This window comes from Pinus tabuliformis, chromosome 8 (assembly GCF_031772625.1).
Source record: "Pinus tabuliformis cultivar Carrire ecotype Pingquan chromosome 8, CPIR1, whole genome shotgun sequence".
Lineage (NCBI taxonomy): Eukaryota > Viridiplantae > Streptophyta > Pinopsida > Pinales > Pinaceae > Pinus > Pinus tabuliformis.
Window position 1 is genome coordinate 216,963,689 of NC_142294.1, and position 23,277 is coordinate 216,986,965.

Below are 23,277 nucleotides of genomic sequence, written 5' to 3' on the forward strand. Positions count from 1 at the left end.
ATTCCTCTCATCGAGAGGTGTAGGATTGATATAAATATCATCCGATTCTGATAAGTATTCATGGGGATATGAATTTATTTTGATTATGGAATTATTAACAAGCCAACCTACAACTCATGTAGGCTCAGAAGCCCAAAAGTTGCATCTATTCACCCACCAACGTTGTGTATAAATATAAGAGGACTTTTCCTCATTTGGACTCACTCATCTCATCACATCTCTCTCTCTCTCTACTACGCAGAAATGAGTCTCTTCTCTACTGCGCTGAAATGGGTCTCTCTCTCACACATGTGAAGCCGGAAGCTGTTGAATTTGAAGCCGCAACTGCAGAAGTAAAGATTGACTTGCGTGGCCTAGAAGATCTCCTCTTTGGAACTATGCTATAGTTTCATCTGAACCTCCTCTAAAAGCCGCAACTTTTGATGGTGGAATGAAGTCAATCCGATGAACGGTTTGCAAGATATCGACTGCCCTATTTTGAAGCCGAAAACTGGTGAAACTAAATTTGCAATTGCAGAGGTAAATATTGACTTGCGTGGACTAGAAGATTTCCTATTTGGAACTGTGCTGTAGGTTCATCTAAACCTCCTCTGAAATCCACAACTTTTGGTGGTGGAATGAAGTCAATCCGATGAACGGTTTGCAAGATATCGAATTCCCTAGTTTGAAGCCGGAAACTGCTGAAACTGAAGCTGCAACTGCAGAAGTAAAGATTGACCTGCGTCGCCTAGAATATCTCCTCTTTGGAACTGCATTGTAGGCTCATCTTAACCTCCTCTGAAAGCCGCAACCTTTGGTGGTGGAATGAATTCAATCCAACGAACGGTTTGCAAGATATCGTCTGCCTTAGTTTGATAATGAAGCCGCTAATGTTGATGCTATTGATCTAGGGTTTGCTACTACTGATATGAATCAGATTTATTGTACTATTTCTCTTTGCTAAATTATTGAAGATAAAAGAAGATTAGATCAAAAGGTTTCCCCACACATTGTGTGGTTTGTCCCTGGCTAGCCGCCACATCTTGTGTCTCTTGTCCTAGCTTGTTTTCTGTCAATCGTTTAATGTTCTATCTGCACTTTAGTTTATGTATATGTGATTGCTAATCTGTGGAATATAATAAGAAAAAGAAGTAAATTGTTATAAGCATAGAACATACCATAACTTAACATGGTTTCAGAGCTGAGGCGAAGACAATGCTCGAGCAAGAGCAAGAGCAATCATCAAAGAGAAGATTGGCAAGGCTATCCTAAAAGAACTATGAGGTCCTAAACACTCTTTCATGCTGAAGACAAGCTCCATGAGAAAGCTGACTATCACGGATGGAAGATGTCTATCGATCTAACCCTTGAGAATCAAGGAGTGTTGGATCATGTGAGAGGCAATATTGTTGAGCCTCCATCAAATGCATTCGCTACTGCCTAGAACAAATGAAAAAAATGGAGAAGTCAAAACAATAGAGGATCATCCGCGACTCTATCAACAATCACTTCGTGGCCTACATCTCTGAACTGGACACCTCCAAGGAAATCTATGATAGACTGGTGAGTTTATTTAAAGTTAATGATGCAAATCAAGTTTTGTTTCTTAGAAATAAGCTGAGGGAAATCAAGAAGGGTAAAGATGAAAGTATGAAAGCATACCTCTTAATAATCACCGAGATCAAGAACAATCTCCTATCTATTGGGGAAACTATTACTGATAGAGAAATGGCACTCACAACTCTTGGAGGATTTCCATTTGAATGGTATGTGTTCAAGACTACTCTTTTGAACTATAATGTAATTCCTGGTTTCGAGGAATTAATGGCTAGATGCATTCAAGAAGAAACAGGGGAAGAAGTGCAAGAAATGACCATGCCTATAGGTCCTCCTGCTACCTTTTCTTCTCATGCAAAGAAAAGAAATAATTCCGGGACTAAATCAAAAGGAAAGGTTGGACCTAAGGCTAGAAGAAAATGACGATGTTACATTTGCAATAAAGCAAGTCACTATGTATGAGATCATGAGCATCATGATGAATGAGATCATGGACATAAAGGGCAACATGAGATCATGGACATATAGGATAGCATGATGATGATGCACACTAGTTTGAGCAGCATTATGATGGATAAAATCATAGACATGGGTAGCATGAAGATAATCATGATTAGAGAAGCATGGTACAGTATGTAGTGGTGCAACTCAAAATCCCTCTGATGGCAATCAAAGGAATGACAAATTCAACAAAAAAGGTAAGAGGAGAGCTGGGAATCAAGGAAGAGGACAAGCATTCAAGAAGGCTAGAAATTCTAGGATGTATTAAATGCACCTGACCTCAAAAGGAACCTAGTGTCCATCTTGGAAATGGAAGAGAGAGGCTACAAGGTAACCTTCAACAATGGAAAGATAATGTTAAAGATGCATTTACTCTTGGGTTTAGTGTTGATTCATTATATCAGTTCGATGGAAGTCTTCTAGGTGTCATGTCTTGTGACACAACTATTTAGTCCAAACGTTGGCATCAGAGGTTTGCCCACCTTCATTACAAAGCTCTACCCGATGTAAGACAGATGGTAAAAGGGATGCCCGAATTCCAAGTAGAGAAAGAAGGTGTATGTCTGGGATGTGCCAAAGCAAAGCTCAAAAGGGGACCATTCCCCTCAAGCCAAAGCAAGACCTCTGATATATTAAAATTGGTTTACTCAGGCATACCTGAGGTTGGCATTAAGAGGGAGACTACTACACCACATACTCCTGAGAGGAATGGTGTGGTGGGAAGGAAGAACCACACGATGATGGAAGTTGTTCGGGCCACGATGCATGATCAAAGACTTCGAAAGTTTCTATGGGCTGAAACTACAATCACCGTCGTATATGTACAAAATCGATGCCCTCATCAAGCATTGGGTTCCTAAATCCTAAAGAAATGTTCGCCACCGGTCAAAGGGAAGTCGTGATTAGTCATGATGTCACCTTTGACAAAGATATGGCTCTGAGCAAGGTGGACAATCTGCTGACTTTGAGTAGCTCTCAAGAAGCTCACACCAGGGAACCAAAAGAAAAGGATGATGAATCAATGCCTGACGTAGAAGAACCCATGGATCCGATTGATCCTCATCAACATGAGCCTTCCTCTTCTAGGAAGAGGCCTTCATGGCTTAGGGGGGATACTTGATGATGCTGAAGGACATGTTGCACCCTGAGGAACCTTCCATCAAAGTAAGAAACTTAACAGGTATCAGGGATACCTGACCATCATGAGCATGATCATACAAAATGAACCTTCATCATTCTTAGATGTCATCAAGCATTAACTATGGAAGGATGCTATGACCATAGAATATGAGTCTATTATGGAGAATGATGTCTGGGAAGTAGTTCCCAGACCCTGGACAAGACAATTGTTACTTAAAAATGGCTTTACAAGATAAAGCATGCAGCAAATGGAAGTATGGAAAAGTATAAGGTTCATTTTGTTGCTTGTGGTTTATCCCAGAATGGAGGTATAGACTATGATATTTGCACCTGTTTCCAGATATACGACCATCGGCTTGATCATAGCCCTTGTGGCTTCACAAGGATGGAACCTACATCAGATGGATGTTAAGACCGCGTTCTTGCATGGTTCTACCAAAGAAGAGGTCTATGTGGAACAACCTGAAGGATTTGAGATTTACGATTGAAAATCTCATGTATGCAGGTTGAAGAAGGCTCTCTATGGGCTGAAGCAAGCACCCCGAGCATGGTATGAGAGGATTGATAGCTACTTGATGAAGTTGGGATTCACTAGGAGTGAAGTTGATCCTAACCTTTACTTTAAGGTTGAAGGTGACAAGCCTTTCATACTGGTGTTGTATGTGGATGACCTCTTTCTAACAGGTGCAAACCCTCTCATTCACAAATGTAAGAGGGATATGGCTTCTGAATTTGAAATGAAGGACCAAGGACTTGAAGTGTGGCAGAAGCCAAGGGAAATTTTCGTATCTCAAGGAAATATGTGGTAAATATATTGGAAAGATTCGGTATGATGGACTACAAGCCTGTGACTACCTTGAGGATCTTAACTTTTAGAAGTTATATGGTAGTGATGTCGGACCAGACTTGGGAATGCCTCTGAGTTTCAAAAACTCATTCGCATTGATGTTCTTGGTGAACCTCCGTTCGAACATATGTTTTGAAGTTAGCACTATGAGCTCATATTTGGTTGAGCCTCACTGCATTGATGCTAGGAATCTTCTGAGAGGTATTCAGGACACAATCTCTCATGGATTAAGATACACTGCTGGAGATGTGAGACTACTTGGATATACTGATGTTGATTGGGCAAGCAGTGTGGTGGACCGTAAGAGCACTTTCGGGTGCTGTTTCATGTTGGGATCTGCTTCAATAACCTGGATGAGCATGAAGCAGAAGTCGGTGGCTTTGAGCACCATGGAAGTAGGATATATTGTTGCTAGCATGACACTGTGCGAGGCAGTCTGGTTGCGAAATCTCTTCGGTGAGCTGTTTTGATTTACATTGGATACCACTGTGATTCTCTATAACAACCAAAGGTGGGATTTGATTATTGAGGAATCCCATATTCATCGATTGCTCCAGCAGATAGACATCATCTAGGATATGGTAAGTTGATGAGCAAGGAGGCTCCATCCCATTAAGATGATGTACAGGTTGATACACCTTATCAAAGCCCTGAGGAAAGATCTAATCTGTGATTTTCCCAAATGACTTGGAGTCGACAAGAAACCATTGTACAAGTGATCCAGATTTAAACAGGAACGCAATAAAATATAGAGATAACCATAAAGACAGATATGCAGCGGAAATAATACCTCATTTCATTACTATAAAATACTGAAATATGCTTACAAACAAAAATGGAAATAAACCAGCTAGGGCGATGGTAGCTTATCTCTGAGAAGAGATGTGGTGGCTACATGCCACTAAACTATCTTACAATGAGGCTCGAAGGCCTATTTATTGTTGAGAAACAATGGAAAACCCTTCACATTCCAAAACCTAACCCTAGAAGATGAAACGCCAAATTGTGGGCCCCGTTTTAGGGTAAGTTGGTACATCAACTTCTCGGGGTCGCGAATTGGTCGTACTATCTCTGTTTGACGTGCATGATAGCCTGTTGGAAATATCTCTTCGAGGACTATGACGGAAAAGATGATTTTTATCAAAAAAATCATTGGCGGTATATTTCCCAAAAAACGTCGTTTAGGGCCTCAAAACGGTTCCGAAAGTTTAGGACCCGAAAAACTACTAAAAATAGTAAACTATGCTATAACTAAGGAAACTGAAAAAACTGTAAGAAGCACTAGAGGGGATCCAAGTGGAATTAGCGGGTGGCCACCAATATCCACCTGGATCATTCCTCCCCCCTTAGGAAGCAATGGTCCCCATTGCGTTGAGTTCCTCCATGAGATGAGGGAACTTCTGCTGCACTTGGTCCCTGGTGAGCCACTTGCCCTGGTGAAGGAGTTCTCCTGCTTTGACAACTGGATATAGTTGGATATTCTGCTGGTGAGTGTGCTTGATCTGTGTGTCCATGATCTGATCATATGCAACTTGTTCCATGCAAGCTGGATTTAACTCTGTGGGTGTGAGTTGTTCTGCAATGTCGGACGTGTCTAGTAATGGTGGAAAGTATGGTCGAAGGCGGTCGACATTGAACACCGGGTGCATGCCAAGGAATGGGGGAATGCTGAGCTCAAATGCATTGTCTCCCACAGCCTTGGTAATGGTGTAAGGGCCATATCGGAGTGGTCTGAGTTTCCGATAGGCTCCAGTAAGGCGTTCCTTTTGTAAATGCAACCAGACTTTATCTCCCACTTGAAACTTGTGTGGCACCCGATGTTGATCATGTCGCTGCTTGTACTTGGCATTTGATTTCTCCAGAATGTCATGGACCTGCTAGCGAATATGTTGGATGTGCTCAATGAAGTTGTTTGCCTTATCTGTTTCGGACTAGACATGAGCAGAATCTCCGTCAGTAGCTGCAAATGGCATGGCCACATCGATGGGACATAGTGGCTGGGATCCCAATCCCACTTGGAAAGGGCTGTGGCCAGTCGAGCTGTGGAGAGCCCGGTTGTAGCTGTGTTGAACATAGGGGAGGCTCTCGTCCCATGTGCATGGATGATTTGAGTTGTACATGCGCAGAATGTGTACGATCATCCTGTTGACGACCTTAGTCTGGCCATCAGTTTGAGGACGGAAGGCTGTGGACTTAGTGAGTTTGGTGTCCAGCATCGACCAGAGGCTAGACCAAAATGTACTGAGGAACCTGCTATCCTGATCTGAAATGATAGACTTTGGGACCCGAAAGTGTACCCATACTCGTTCAAAGAAGAGTTTAGGAGTGGCTTCTGATGTGATATTCTTCTTGCAAGCTGCCATAATGGCCATCTTCGAGAACCTGTCGACGACCACAAAAACACAGTCATTTCCATGCCTAGTGGAAGGGAGGCCTGACATGTAATCCATGGAGATGGATTCCCAGGGTCGACTAGGGGTAGGCAGCGGGTTATAGAGGCCTTGCTTCTTGATGGTCGGTTTGGCAAGGGCGCAAGTAGTGCATGATCGGATGTACTTCTCGACATCCTATCGAAGATTCGGCCAATAGAAATATTTCTGCCATATTGCCACCGTTTTTTCGACCCCAAAATTCCCAACGGCCTGACTGTAGTGTGCTTCCCAGATCATCTTGGCACGCTCGCTTGAAGGAACACAAAGGTGACCCAGGTGGCATAACAGGTCATCCTAGAGGTGAAAATATGGAACATGCTGACCCTCCAAGAGTGTCTGGTATGTGTGGCCGAATTCTGGGTCGCTTTTGTAGAGAAGTGGCCAATCAGAAGTCTCGTGCCAACAAGAGTTGAGCACGGTGGTTAACGCCATGATCGGTGGTCGACTGAGGCAATCTGAAACATTATTGGTGCTACCCTTCTTATACTTGATATTCAAATGGAACTGTTGCAGGTATGTGGACCACTTCTGATGGCGATCATTCTGCAATTTACCTTGGGTCTGTATGAACTGCAGGGGTCGGTGGTCTGTGTGGATGAACGTTTCCTTCCCCAAAATGTAATGCTTTCATTGTCAGCAGGCCTGCACAATGGAATACATCTCTTTGTCATAAGTGGGATACTTCCAGACTGTGTCTGAAAGTGTCTCACTGTGATATGCCACTGGATGCCCGTGTTGAGTAAGGACTGCCCCAATAGCATAGTCAGAGGCATCTGTCTCGACCTCAAATGGTTGTTGCAAATCTGGTAATGCAAGAACTGGTGTTGTGCAGAGTCGATCTTTCAACTCTGTGAATACCTTCTATTCAGATTCGGACCAAAAAACTTTTGCTTTCGCCCCTCCCTTGGTGACCTGACTCAAGGGCCAAGTGATATGAGAAAATCCCAACACGAACCTGTGGTAGAAGTTGGCAAGGCCTAGAAAGCTACGAAGCTCTGTCAGAGTGGTTGGAGATGGCCAATCCCGAATGACTTGGATCTTGGCTAGATCCACATGCACCCCCTTTTCATCAATAATGTATCCCAGATACTGAACCTGGGTCATGCCAAAAGTGCATTTCTCCAAACTGGCACATAACTTGTGTTGTCGCAGTGTTTGGAGAACCTGTTAGATGTGGTGGAGGTGCTCTTCCCAATTCTTGCTAAAGATCAATATGTCATCCAAGTATACCACTACAAATGAGTTGGTGAATGGCTGCAAGATGTCGTCCATTAGCCTCATGTAGGTTGCAGGAGCATTCGTCAATCCGAAAGGCATAACCAACCATTCGAAAAGGCCCTCCTTGGCTTTGAAGGTAGTCTTCCACACATTAGAGGGTTCGATTGGTACTTGGTGATATCCTGACTTCAAATCGATCTTGCTAAAATATTTTGTCCCCTTTAGTTGGTCCAGGAGGTCATCAATCCATGGGATTGGGTACCTATTACGGACAGTGATCTTGTTCAGCGCCCGATGGTCAATACAGAGTCTCGAAGTCCCATCCTTCTTTTGTACCAGCACAATCGGGCTCCCACAGGGCGATGAACTCGGACAGATGTGACCTTTTTGCAGCAACTCCTGAATCTGCCTCTTGATTTCATCGTTCTCTAGAACAGAGCACCGATACATTGGTCCATTGGGCAGCGACAAACCTGGGGTCAGATCAATGGAGTGCTTGACCTGACAGTGCAGAGGAACCCCTGCGGGGGAGGTGAAGATGCCCTCATACTCCTCCACTACCTTGTCCATCTGTAGTTGACGTGCGGAGGGGCCTTGTTTGGAGGTCGTGGCCACCATCTTCTTCTTTTCTTGAGGGCATATCATCAGGAAAACAAAATTCCTGGTTATGGAAATGAGCTTACTGCATTGTTTTGCAGTAATCAAAGAGATGGTGGTAGGTGGTGCTACCTTTGGTATCCTGTACGACTTATTTCCCAAAGTAACAATAACAGCACGGGGCCTTGACTCATACACAGCATGTCGCTTCCACAAGTATGGTTGTCGTAATAACACATCACAAACTTCAAGGGGAGCAATGTCACACAATACCTCATCCGTGAAGGGCTTGATGTTGTATGGAAGGCGACTTTGTTGGCTCACGCGAAGATCCCGTCCTTGGTGCAGCTACCCAATGGTGTATGGTTGTGGATGTGCTGTGGTCGATAAGCCCAACCGTTTCATGACCTCTGCCGAAATGTGGTTCTTTTGGCTCCCGCTGTCGACAATGAACTGTAGCGGGGAGCCCTTTACCCACATCTAGGAGTGGAAGAGACGCTCCTCCTCCTCTGGATCTTCAGGTTCCTCCTTCTGGATCTTCGTGGTGGCAACGGTGGCGTTGGGCTCCACATCGATAATCTGCTTCCCTTTGTCATTCCCCTTATCGGGTTCTGACTCAAAGTCATAACATGCATCTGATTCTGAAACCTTTAGCTCAACCAACAGTGACTGCTTGGCCCGACACTCACTTGTGTTGTGAGTGGAGCTCTTATGGAACTCACACCACTTTCCGGTGTCCTTTTTCAGCTTCGCGGCACTGTTCTTTACTTGCAGCTTTGGCGGGTTGTCTTGGGCCGCCTCGCCTTGGCTTTGTCCTTTGTTCTGCGGTTTGGGGGCACCTTTCCCTTGTTTCAGATTCACAGACCCAAAGTCTCACTTCTTCTGTTTAAACTTTTGCTCGACCTTGACGGCATATCGGTATGCCGTGCCGAGCGAGGAGATGTTCAAGAATTCTATTTCTTCTTGGATGTACTTGTGTAGGCAGCCATGGTATTTGAGTACCAAATGCTGCTCTGTGTCCTTGATACTCAACTTTGTGCGAAGGGTATGGAAAATATTGGTAAACTCTGGTACGTCTTGGTCCCTTCCCTGCCGTAGCGTGGTCCACTTTATGTATTGATCCTCATAGCTTCTGACAGGGTAGTACTGCTCCTTGATGGCATCTCGGAATGAATCCCAAGTCGGTGCAACTGAAAATAGTGATCCTGTACTTTCATCCTTCTACTCGCAGTAGGTTTCCCACCAATCCTTGACGTGGGGGGCTGCTTTGAGAAGAGCGAAAATAATCTTTTCCCGAATGGAAAAATCATGAATAGAAAAATAACCCTCTAGCACATTTAACCATTTATCGACAACATCTGCGTCTATCTGACCCTCGAATATGGCGATTTCAAAATTAACTTGTACCTTAAATGGTGTGGCATTTCCAGAGTTGCTTTTGGAAGCCGATGCGTCGCCCCTGGGTAGCCGCTGAAGGATTTGGGAAAAGTTGTCCATCATCGCGTTCCTTTGTCGCTCGAGCGCTTCTTCGAGCAAGATTTTGATAGGATCTCCTGCCCCCTCGTCTTTCTTTTCATCCACCATGGGAGGCCATCAGGATTTGCGAGGCTAGTCTTGCAAAGGTTCGACCAATTCAAGCCCTAAATCCTTATATCCCGACCTCGTTGGGGACATGCAAAGAAAAATAGAGAATAAAAGCAGACCCCACTGATACCATTGATCTGGATTTAAACAGGAACGCAATAAAATACAGAGATAACCATAAAGACAGATATGCAGCGGAAATAATACCTCATTTCATTACTGTAAAATACTGAAATATGCTTACAAACAGAAATGGAAATAAACTAGCTAGGGCAATGGTAGCTTATCTCTGAGAAGAGATGTGGTGGCTACATGCCGCTGAACTATCTTAAATGAGGCTCGAAGTCCTATTTATTGTTGAGAAACAATGGAAAACCCTTCACATTCCAAAACCTAACCCTAGAAGATGAAACGCCAAATTGTGGGCCCCGTTTTTGGGTAAGTTGGTACATCAACTTCCCGGGGTCGCGAATTGGTCGTACTATCTCCGTTTGACGTGCATGATAGCCTCTTGGAAAGATCTTTCCGAGGACTACGACGAAAAAGACGATTTTTATTAGAAAAATTGATGGCGGTAGATTTCCCAAAAAACGTCGTTTAGGGCCTCAAAACGGCTCCGGAAGTTTAGGACTCGAAAACTGCTAAAAATAGTAAACTGTGCTATAATTAAGGAAACTGAAAAAACTATAAGAAGCACTAGAGGGGATCCAAGTGGAATTACTGTGTGGCCACCAATATCCACCTGGATCAACAAGGGTCCTGCATGTTGCATACATTGAGCTCTAGGAGCTCTGAGGGCTTGTGGTTATTACTGGAGCAACATATGACCACAGGGTGACTCACCCTCCCCTGGTGGTGCACACTAGAACAAGATGATTCGCTCTCTCGTGGGACAAGATGATTCACTCTCTTATGGAATAGGATGATTCGCTCTCCTGTGTAGCAGGATGATTAGTTCTCCTGTGAGGCCTGGATTGATGTGTTCTCCATGGCAGCCTGGATTGATGTGTTCTCCACGGCGATTATAGCAGGATTGATGCGTTCTCCTGTGAGGACAGGATTGATTAGTTCTCCTGTCGAGGCATCCTACCTTGCAGTCTAGGACTCATGGGAAGTACCTCTCATCTGATCAATGAGCAGGGAAATGAAGTTAGGGACCATAGTAGTACCGATGGACGCATTGTTGTATCTACTGTACTTCCTGCGCTAGGATGAACTCCATTGATCTGGGACCAATGATACTGGTTTGGGACCAGTGGTAGGTGTTGTACCATACTATGACGCTGACTTCGGGTCGGTTGAGACTGGTCTGGGACCAGTGGTACATACTCCGAGATTGACTTCGTGTCAGTGCAGTACTGGTCTGGGACCAGTAAGAGTGGTACATACTATGACACTGACTTCAGGTCGGTTGAGACTGGTCTGGGACCAGTGGTACGCTCTCTGAGACTACGATACTGGTCTGGGACTAGTGGTAGGAGTGGTACTTACTATGAAGCTGACTTCGGGTCGGCTAAGACTAGTCTGGGACGAGTGGTACGTACTTTGAGACTGACTTTGAGTCAGTGGAGAATGATACTGGTCTAGGACAAGTGGAGTTGTACTCACTATGACACTAACTTCGGGTTGGTTGAGACTAGTCTGGGACCAGTGGTACATACTCTGAGACTGACTTTGAGTCAGTATGATACATCCTCGATCATTTCTTCTTCTTCATAATTCGGACAAAAGCAGAGCATAACAGAACAATGCAAGAGCAGAGCAGAACATAGAAAAATAGTACAGATCAGTGCAGGGCAGAACAAGACAAAGCAAAATAGGCAGAATAGAGCAGATCAGGGCAAGGGTCAGGCTATACAAGGCAGTGCATTTGATGGATAAATAGTAACGCCCGATAGACAGATTGCAGATGAAGTTCTCCATGGTTGAGAGGGAGTGTTAAAATTGGAAACCAGGGAAAAGCTTCATATGGGTCATCTTATTCATGGCTGATAATATTTTTATTAGATTCTTCTCATCGAGAGGTGTAGGAATGATATAAAGATCATCTGATTCTGATAAGTATTCATGGAGATATGAATTTATTTTGATTATGGAATTATTATCAAGCCGACCTACAACTCATGTAGGCTCAGAAGCCCAACAGTCACATCTATTCACCCACCAACGTTGTGTATAAATATAAGAGGACTTTTCCTCATTTGGACTCATTCATCTGATCACATCTCTCTCTCTCTCTACTATGCAGAAATGAGTCTCTTCTCTACTGCACTGAAATGGGTCTCTCTCTCACACATGTGAAGCCGGAAGCTGTTGAATTTGAAGCTGCAAATGTAGAAGTAAAGATTGACTTATGTGGCCTAGAAAATCTCCTCTTTGGAATTGTGCTATAGGTTCATCTAAACCTCCTCTGAAAGCCACAACTTTTGGTGGTGGAATGAAGTCAATCCGATGAACGGTTTGCAAGATATCGAGTGCCCTAGTTTGAAGCCGGAAACTGCTGAAACTGAAGCTGCAACTGCAGAAGTAAAGATTAACTTGCGGGGCATAGAAGATCTCCTCTTTGGAACGACGTTGTAGGTTCATCTGAACTTCCTCTGAAAGCTGTAACTTTTGGTGGTGGAATGAAGTCAATCCGATGAACGGTTTGCAAGATATTGACTGCCCTAGTGTGAAGCCGGAAACTGCTGAAACTGAAGCTACAACTGCAGAAGTAAAGATTGACCTGCGTGGCCTAGAAGATCTCCTCTTTGGAACTGCACTATAGGTTCATCTGAACCTCCTCTGAAAGTCGCAACCTTTGGTGGTGGAATCAAGTCAATCCGACGAACGGTTTGCAAGATATCGTCTACCCTAGTTTGATAATGAAGCCGCTAATGCTGATGCTATTGATCTAGGGTTTGCTACTGCTGATATGAATCAGATTTATTGTACTATTTCTCTCTGCTAAATTATTGAAGATAAAAGAATATTTGATCAAAGGGTTTCCCCACACATTGTGGGGTTTGTCCCTGGCTAGCCACCACATCTTGTGTCTCCTGTCTTGGCTTGTTTTCTGTCGATCGTTTAATGCTCTATCTGCACTTTACTTTATGTATATGTGATTGCTAATCTGTGGAATATAATAAGAAAAAGAAGTAAATTTTTATAAGCATAGAACATACCATAACTTAACAGGTAGCAACAAGGAGGGTATTGTGGCATACAATTATAGTTCGAGGGTTTTAATTGAGGAGCCAAGGAAAAGTGAAGTTTTCAAGTGAATAAGAGTGGGATAAATTATTTGTATCATATGTTACCTTCTAGAGAAATAATAACAACTTCCAGTTGAGGTTGTTAAGACAACTCCACAATTGCAGGTGTGGGTAGAGGTTTCTAAGGAAGGAGTAGGTGAAGCTCTTACATGGAGAAGTGAAAAAACTATAGAAGCCTAGAAGAGAAGAGGAAGCTCAAGAGGTTCTAATATATAATCTCTAGTAATGGGTAATATCACAAATGAATAGATGAAGATTATTAGAGATAGTTAGATGAAGGAAGAAGGCCACAATAAAATGAAGAAATATGTCAAGGTAGTTGGAAATAACAAGATGAGTCAAGAATAATTTGATAGAGAAATGATCAAGAACTGGATGGAAGCTATAGAAAATGATCAAGTGTCCTATTACACAATTGTATGCAAATAAGTTGAGACATGGAATGAATGTGTTGAAAAGGAAACTTACAGTAATTGAGTATGAATAGTGGTTTTTGGATGAGGAGGAAGCAATGCACATTTGTAAACAAGAGTAGGGAATCATGCTTGGAGAAGATGATAATGATGGTGAAATATCTATTAAAATTTTCTTAGAATGTTTAGGTCAGCATAAGGGAAGGATTCTACAGGAATATCCAAAGGAAAAAGACTCTCATATTTTTTAAGCTAATTTTTTATGTGAATGTGTATTTGCAAGTATTATAGACAAAGAAGTTGAAAAAATGCAAGGAGATGTGAAAGAAGTAGAAATCCAAGGAAAGCATAGCTATGCATATTACAAACAACAAAAGGTAGTAGATTCTAAATGTGGCTAGTCTCAAAGGAATATTACAAAAGAATAAAATTCAACATTATTTCATGAAGATAATACAAAATAATCTCATAAAAAAAATCTAAATCAGACTTTACAAGTTCAGGAAGGGAGAAATGGAACCCGAGGTATAATTGGCTGGTTGTATTTTCTCTTCCTATATATTTATCTAATTATTTTTTAAGAATTTTACCAAATATTAGAAACAAGTGGAAATTCGGAAGAAAATAGAGGATACATGTTTTCTAGATTTGTGAATCAGAGCAATGTAAAGATGGTGAAGGGAGAGTTGATAAGGAAAACTTGGCTCATGGCATTCCACAAATATAAAGGCGTCTATGATCAATAAAAAATATGTAGACAACCAAAATCATGCTAGGGAGAAGGAGGATGAATCATTGCTTCACATAGCCAAGAAAATAAGAAGGTTGTTTATGAAGATAGTTGTGAAGAAGGTTATAGAAAAATACCTCAAGGAAGCATAAACCGAACGATTTTTGCAAGGAAAGAAGTTGTTCTATGGAATAGTAATAAGGTTTTGAAGCATATTCAGACAAATATAGGAGACAGATTAAAAGTTCAAGAATAATCCCATATGGATGATAATATACAAAGTTACATAATTACCAAAGAAATTTGAAGAGAAGAATGAGATGTATGGAAAATTAAGCTTGAAATTGAGGGATGTTTTGAAGAAACGATTTTCTAATGTATTTGTTGAATGTGTAGGAAAAAATAGAATTGATGATATTGATGGTGGAAGCAATCAACTTTCGATAAAAAAGAAAGAATATTGGATGAGGCAACCATGTGCATTTTGAATTTAATGAGTAAAATTGGGAGAGAACTCTTATATCTCTCATACAATGCATTATTAATATAGTAAATTTTTTATGATCTAGGTTGTAAATTTCTTAGATGGTTGATGCAAATGGAACTTCATAGTGATGATGTAAATAATCATTGGTAAATGATAATAGAAGATATAAAATTTCTATTATTTTATCATTTTATTAAAATCAAATAAAAGAGTTTGATTAATGAGCCCTATAGAGTGAAAGAACATAATAGAGGTGTATATTTATGGTTATATATATTCAATGAACAATCTTCTCAAGAAAATGACATTTGGAATGAAGGAGGAAGAGTTTTTACAACTCTTACATGAGGAATTATTGAAGAGGATTGAAAGGGGTGTAAAATTGCAAAGCATAAGAAAAAAATTTTGATAGAACCAAGAGGAAGTGGAGACCAAAGAATTACTTAGAAAAGAGAAAAGATTGACAATACAGTTGAGTATAGTATGAATAAAAAGATTAGATGGAAATGTATAAAAGTTCAAGGAAAAAAATTTGTCGAAAGGAAGTATACAAAGAACTTGTTTTATTTTTCATACCAAACAAGCAATATATTATTTTTAAAGATGAAGAAATTCCACTTGAGGAAATGGACATGTGGAAAATTGGACAAGCATAGGAGTTATACATTTTAAATTTTGTAAAGGAGTAGTGCATTAATGCATAAGAAACGTTGAAGGAGATATCTTGGAGACCATAAATGATGCTAATCATGGAATCACAAGATACACTTGTTGATAAAGTGTGCATGGAGGAAAGTTTAAAGTATTTACAACCACTATTTGGATTCTTATGTAATTACAGAATCATTTATGGAAAGGTAAAGTGTCATGTTCAACATGAAGGTAGTCGTAAGAAAATCTTCGGCAAAATCACATAACGAATCTTTTGTCGACGCGTTTCGAACCAACCAGTGTGGTTCATCGTAGGTGCCAATAACATTAGACCTTAAATTATAAATAATAGATTTACCTTGGAATAAATATTATTAGGTAATTATGATTTACCTAATTTAACTAATTCTCTAAGAATAATAATAAAAGATTTAGATTATTTATTAAACTTTTACTTAATTTATATAACTTAGTGACCAATCTAATTAATAAATATTAAATAGGATATAGATCTAACTTACCAAAGACCATTAATTAATTATCACACGTCTATCTAGTATAACTAAATTCTTAGAATAATAGGGTTTGATTACCTTTTCGTTGAATAATAATTAAATATGAATAAATAAAATATATTATGGATATAATAACCCTCTTAATTAAAATAAGAATATTACACCTAAAATTTACCAATATTTACCTAATTATAGCTTTTTCGAGAAATATTAATTGACTGTTTGTAGTTTGACCAGGGTCTCTTGGTCAAATTAGCCGTTAGGAATGTAGCTGTTGGGATCTCTGCACACTCTATTTAATCACGCTAAAGCTAGATTGGTTTTCAACTTGTCCTGACGATGAACCACACTGGTTGGTTCGAAACGCATCGACAAAAGAATCGTTATGTGATTTTGCCGAAGATTTTCTTACAATATTATGGATCACAGAAGTCTAAATTCCTCAATGAAGGTAGTCAACAACAAGAAAAAGTGAAGAAGAATGAAACTTACAAGTGTATAAGAAGGAATAACAACAACAATGGAAATATGGTTAATGGTGAAATTTGGAACCAAAATACTGCACAAAACCAAAATCAGAGTTGGGATCCATGAGGGTTACAGAAAAAACAATGCAACAACATGATAGCAAGGAAAATGAAAAAAACAACATAATATATGGAATCCATGGTGACTTCAGAAACATAAAATGTATGATCAAGAGATAACAAAACATTTTTTCTTTGGAAGTTTAATGCAAGAGAAACCCTATCAAGAATCAGTTAACTAGAGGAAGCCCAAGGGGTCCTTTTAATTTTACTAAAGGGAGTGGGTTCCATTAATTTAATTATTTTTTTCCTAAGTTAAATTACGTTATATAAGTTGTAACTATTCTTAATTAATGTAAGGGTCTCAATAATTTATCAAGATCTAGAAAGGAAGAGAGAGATATTAGATATATTCCTCTTGATATTGTGGATATGAGAGATCTTAGGAGTTTTTTGTGGAGAAGTAATAGGATCTAAGCTAATTATGGCTTTAGGATCCTTTGGGTCTAAAATTGTAATCCTAGGGGCATTAGAGATATAAGGTATAGGAGATAAAAGAGAGAGAGCGAGAGTAGATTATACCAAAATTTTAGCAGAGGTCCAAATGATTGTATACTAGGACTATACTAGACGAATAAAGAAATGAGTGTGTTGTCTATTTGGTTTAACGGGAGATTCTCTGAGGATTCATTCTTTGTGTGTTCATCTTAACAATATTATATTTTGACACTGACCATTTGTAGGATTGAACCTATTGGGTTCTCTCAGCATGATGTAGCTTAATTTAAGCCTTTGTGCGAACCAATTGAGAGGGAGAGAGAACACCCTTTTCCCATCTATTTAATTCATATTCTAGTCCTAGAATTGTTTAACTATTAATTGAATACTTGGAACCATTCCTTCACATTATTATAGTTTCCTTGTTATTACATGGATGAACGGGCTAGCAATTCTTTCGTCCCCTAATTCATAAAATTTTCATTATTGAAGTGGCCCTTAAACTAGCTCAAAGGGTTGGCCACAATTTCAAAATCATTGAATTTCAGAGTAAATGGTAAAGTTTAGGTTCAGGTAAAATATTCCAATATTTCCAAGTTATAGTTATCACATTGGGTCCCATTGGTTGGTCCATTTCATTTATTGAACCCTTGCCTCCAACATCATTTATTTGTATAATATTTAATATCCAACCTTATTTGATACATTTATATTGTAGTGGTGATCTGAATGGGAAATTCAAGTTTGTTGTGCTGAAATGTAATTCATAATATAAACAAAGAGCTTGAGGGTTTATGAGATAAATTGCAAGTTAATCATGAGTTTTTATGTGTTTTTATGTGAATTTCATTAGCAAATTAACAGAAACAAAACAATGAACAATAGCATGTAACAGACATAAACATCACCATAGATAGTAACACATCAGCACATGATGAAGGATTTCACCCCTCCTAGGCTACGTCTCCTAGTCCAGCTTCTAATGGCTTGGCCTTCTTTCATTATTCTCAAATTTGTGAATAAATACATTTACAGTGCTGCAATGGCTTTGAAACTTGTTCCAACAGCTTCAAAAGACCCAAAAATTCTTGTAGAGCCTCTTCCTTCTGTCAAATTGATCAAAAACACAACCAATTATGAGTTCCCCTAGCTTGGCTACTATGCAATCTACAAACTCCCCAAAATTTGACATTGGTCCTACAATTGCGCCCCAAATTGTGCTAACCAAGTGCCATTTTAGCGAATTTCCAACACATTTAGTGGGTGCGCTAATTTGGCCACTAAGGCCTTATGTCTGAAAAATCGGGTCATGTGGGGGCCATGTGCCTAGGGGCTAAGGACAATGACCCACCCCCACCAGCTAAGCCCTACTCCACCTCGCCATGGTCATGTTACATTCCATACACCAGGGCCTTAGCTTCATGCCTAACCATTTTTCCACTGCAATTAGTTGACAGAAAGATCCATTGGTGTTCACATGGCATGATTAAGGAGTCGGGGCTAGCCCTAGCCCCTAGTCCCACCCCTCGTCCACTTGGGCATGGTGACTAGGGGTTGGGGCTAGCCCTAGACTGTTTTCCCCCAAACTCTACCACATACAACATATAATAGGTTTGTTCCAAGGGCTTTAACAAGCCCCATGGTATCTCGATGGGTAAGAGCCCTATGTTGTTTGACAGTTGGTCACAGTTTTGATCCTTGCAGAGTCCAGTTCAGACTTGACCCAAACTTTTGGTGGCCCTCGTGCTGCCACATGAAAGCCTCTAGTTGGGCCATGTGGAAACATGTGGTTGGCCACCATCCAACCAATAACAAAATGTCAAATTTATAGTATTCAGACACATGACATGACCAAATTTGTCGTTCGAACCCATTCAACCATGCCCAGTTAGCTGGTCCTGTTAGTTATACGAAATGCTAACTAGGCAACATGTACCTTGTTTTTTGCCAAATTCATATCTTTAGGAAAACAAAAAGAACATTATTTTGGTAGCATACAAGGTGTATTTTCCATGAAAATAGTTGTGTCAGAATTAGGAAGACAAGATCTATGCATTCGTTCAAGTTTCGTTCTTATCTAACAACTTTCATTTTTGAGAAAAAATTTGAGCACATGAGCACTCCTTCGCACTGGAAGCTTTTGGACCCCAAAAAATCACTTTCAGTTGTTCAGCAGGTGAGGGTACACTTCCCTCATCTTTCCAATCTCAATCCATTTGGCCTTGGAAGGATTTTTTCCTTTGAGCCCCACTCGAAGGTAATCCACACTCCCTCATTTTGAGGACTTTCTTCTTATGTCAGGAATGGTGCCTTGCTATAGGTCATCTAGGTATTCAGGAGAGAAATATTCAATGGAAGGAATTTGAACATTCTCTCCTTTATATTCAATCAAAGGAGACTTATACAAACTTAAATTTTCCACATTAACAATAGCATAAATTTTCATATATGAAGGAAAACACAACTTAAAGGCATTGTCACCAATCCTTTCCAGAATTTTGAATGGACCATATTGAATTGGTTTCAAATTTTTACCTTCCCCTTGGAGCCTCTCTTTGTTAATATGAAGCCAAAATTCATCATCGACTTGGAACTTGTGATATACATGATGTTTGTTGTGCCTTGCCTTGTACTTTCCTTGGCTCTTTTCCAGCTATTCTTGAACTATTTGGTGTACCAACTAGATTTGTTCAATGAACGTTTTTTTCTTCTATGTCACTATGACCATCAATAGAAACATCCTTTCCAAAAATGAAATCCAAAGGAGACTTAGGCAATTATCCCAAAAATGCTTCAAATGGTGATGCTTGAGTTGAAGAGTGCTTGGCCTAGTTGTAAGCATGCTGAATGTAGTGAAAATGTTCATCCCAAAACTTAGGATGCTTGATGCAATACACATGAAGAAGATGTATCACGGTACTATTCACCACCTCTGTTTGACCATCTGTTTGCAGATGAAATGCAATACTCTTCTCCAATTTGGTGTGCATGAATTCCCACAAGCTTGACAAAAATTTCCCAACAAAGCGAGAATCTTGATCATTAACAATGGGTGTGGGCAATCCAAAATGCACCCATACATTCTGAAAGAATAACTAAGCAGTTTGTTTAGCTGTAATTTTCTTTTTACATGGAATCAAAATACACATTTTGTTAAACCTATCAACAACTACATAAAGATAATCATGATTCATTTTTGAAATAAGAAAACCTCCAACAAAATCCATAGAAACAATCTCCCATGGATGAGAAGGTACTAGAAGTGGTGCGTACAATGCTAACTTTCTATTGTTGGGCTTACTGACATGACATAATGAACATCCTTAATAAAACGTGACACACTTTCAAGGATACGAGGCCAATAACAATACCTCTATAGATGTGCCACCGTCTTATTTACACTGAAATGACCAGCAATAAGAGAAGTACATGCCTCTCTTATGATGTTGACTCTTTCTCCCTATGGAATACAAAGCTTACCAAGATGGTACAACAAGTTATCATGCAAATGATAATTTAATTCCTCTACTTGGTTACCTTGACTCATGTTTGCATAAACATCCTAAAAGTCATTGTCTAATGCATACTGCTCAATATAAATTTCATGCAACCAAGAATTATGCTTAAGTAAAGTAGCTACACTAATAATAGGCCTAGAAATCATATCAACAACCTTGTTATAGATACATTTATTATACCTTATCACCAAGTGGAATTATTGAAGAAAACCCATCCATCGGAAGTGCCTTGATTGCTACAACTTAGATTCAGATTACAAGTATTGTAATGGATCATGATCAATGTGAATGATTGTTTCCTTACCCATCAAGTAGTGTTTCCACTTTTTCACAATTTGCACTAATGCATACAATTCCTTTTCATATTTAGGATAATTAATTACTACACCATTGAAAGTTTTCGAATGAAAATAGATAGGCTTACCATGTTGCATGAGGATTGTACCCATGGCATAGTCAGTAGCATCAGTATGGATCTCAAATGACAGTCTCAAGTCTAGAAGTGCAAGTACTTGGGCTGAACTGATGTTTTCATTCAATGCATCAAAGGCCTTTTGTTGTTTTCCTCCCCACTAGAAAACCCTTTTCACACTAGTCAATGCATGCAAAGGAGTTTTTATAGAAGAAAAGTTAGCAATGAATTTCCTCCAATATTGGGTTGCTCCCAAAAAACTCCTTACCTCAGCAACTTTCTTGGGCCATGGCCAATTAAAAATGACATCGAACTTCGAGGGATCTATTTTCAACTCACCTCCTCCAACAATATGACCAAAGTAAACTATATAAGTTTTTCCAAACTCACAGTTTGACATCTTTAAATACAACTATTCTTTCTTTAAGACATCAAGTAATTGTCTCACATGCATGACATGTTCATCACAAGATTTACTGAAAATTAAGATGTCATCTAAGTATACTATAACAAACTCATCAATAAATGGCCTCAACACATCATTCATCACACACATGAAGGTAATAGGAGCATTACATAAACCAAAAGGCATAACTATCCATTCAAACAAACCTTGTTTTGTCTTGAATTTTGTTTTCCAAATGTCTCCTTCAACAATTCTAATTTGGTGGTAGCCACACCTTAACTCCAAGTTAGTAAAACACTTTTCATCTTTCAATTGATTAAGTAAATCATATATTCGAGGAAGTGGGTAGCAATTCTTTACCATAATCTTGTTCATTTCATAGAAATCCACACACATGCACCATGTTCCATCCTTCTTTGGCACCAAAATAATAGTTGACTGGCATGGCAAAGAACTTGGCCTGATTATCCCTTTGTCCAACATCTCTTGATTTTTTTTTTATTTCTAAAATTTCCATCGTTGACATCCTATACATGCCAATGTTAGGAAGAGGACAATCTTGTTGCAACTATATTTCATGTTGGATTCCTCTCTTGGGAGGAAATCCTTTCAGTTCCTGAAACATCTCATCATATTGGTTAACAAAATCAACCAAATCATATTTCAATATTGAGTCACAACCTTGAAAAGATTCATTATCAATATCATTCTTGGGTTTGATCATTAGAAGCACAAAATTCTTATTAGAATTCACTATTCTTTTAATACGCCCCACATCTACAAGTGAAAGATTTAGTTTCTTGCTATGGGATCTTACAATGTATTCTACTACATCTTTGAACAAATGGTATTGGTTTTCATGTCTATGGAAGATAGACTTTCTGTCATAGAGATATGTGTTTCCCAAAACTATACCACATATGTGAAATGGCACAACACCAAGTTCCACTTCATTTATGAAATTTGTAGTAATGGTGAATTTTAGTATACACGTTCTAGTTACTTGCAATTGTGCATTGTCACACGCCCATTCTAATGGATATGACTTATGATGTGGAATGGTTTCCTATTTTAAAATTTTGATAGTGTTTTTAGAGATGAGATTGGCTTGAGAGCCAATATAAAAAGGGTATCAATTTTGCTATGTTTTTAGATTACTCTTATGTGGAAAAGTTCTATCCTCTTCTTTTCATTTGGGGTTTCATTGTGTAAAATTGAAGTACTAGTGATAGTAATCGACTCCTTACCTTTTATCCCCATAGCTGTGATTTTAATTTCATCACCTGAATCAGATCCCAAATCCTGGTGAATGGTTGCAACTGTGTTTTTCTTTCCCTTCTTATTGAATCTCTTTGGTTTCATCTCAGGATAAAGCTTCCAACAATGAGCTTCATTGTGACCCTCCTTGGAATAATGCTTGCATGTTATTTTCTCTCCTTCTTTCTTAATGGATGCATTTTCTTTCGGTTCCATTTAAAACTCTTTCCTTTGGCTCCACTTTTGAAATGCTTCTTGTTGCCCTCTTATGGAATGTTTTTCCCTCTTGATTCAAGATGTGTGGCCTGCACACAAGCCTCATCTAAACTGGTAGGGTTAAACATAAGGATATTATGCCTCAAATAGTCGTGTAAACCCCCAATATACTTCAACAAAGTGTCTTGTGACTACAAATCTACACCTAATATCAAAGGCCTTCTTCTAAACGCTTGGGTGTAACTTTGCACACTTTGACCCTTTAGTTGTCTAAAATTTTTCCACTCCATTATCTATTTTTTCATATATGCTAGAGAGTAAAATTGTCTTTTAAATGCAGCAATAAAATAAAACCAAGAGATTGAAATCTTACCATGTTTTTTCATCTCATATTTTGTCTTGGCTTCCCTCCTTATTAATGTTGCACCCTCTAGTCTCAAGGAAGATAGTTGAATCTTTGTGTCACGATATTGAAAGTTTTGAATCCTGCAGTAGACCTCAAGTTGACGAACCTAATTTTCAAGATTTTTTGCATTCA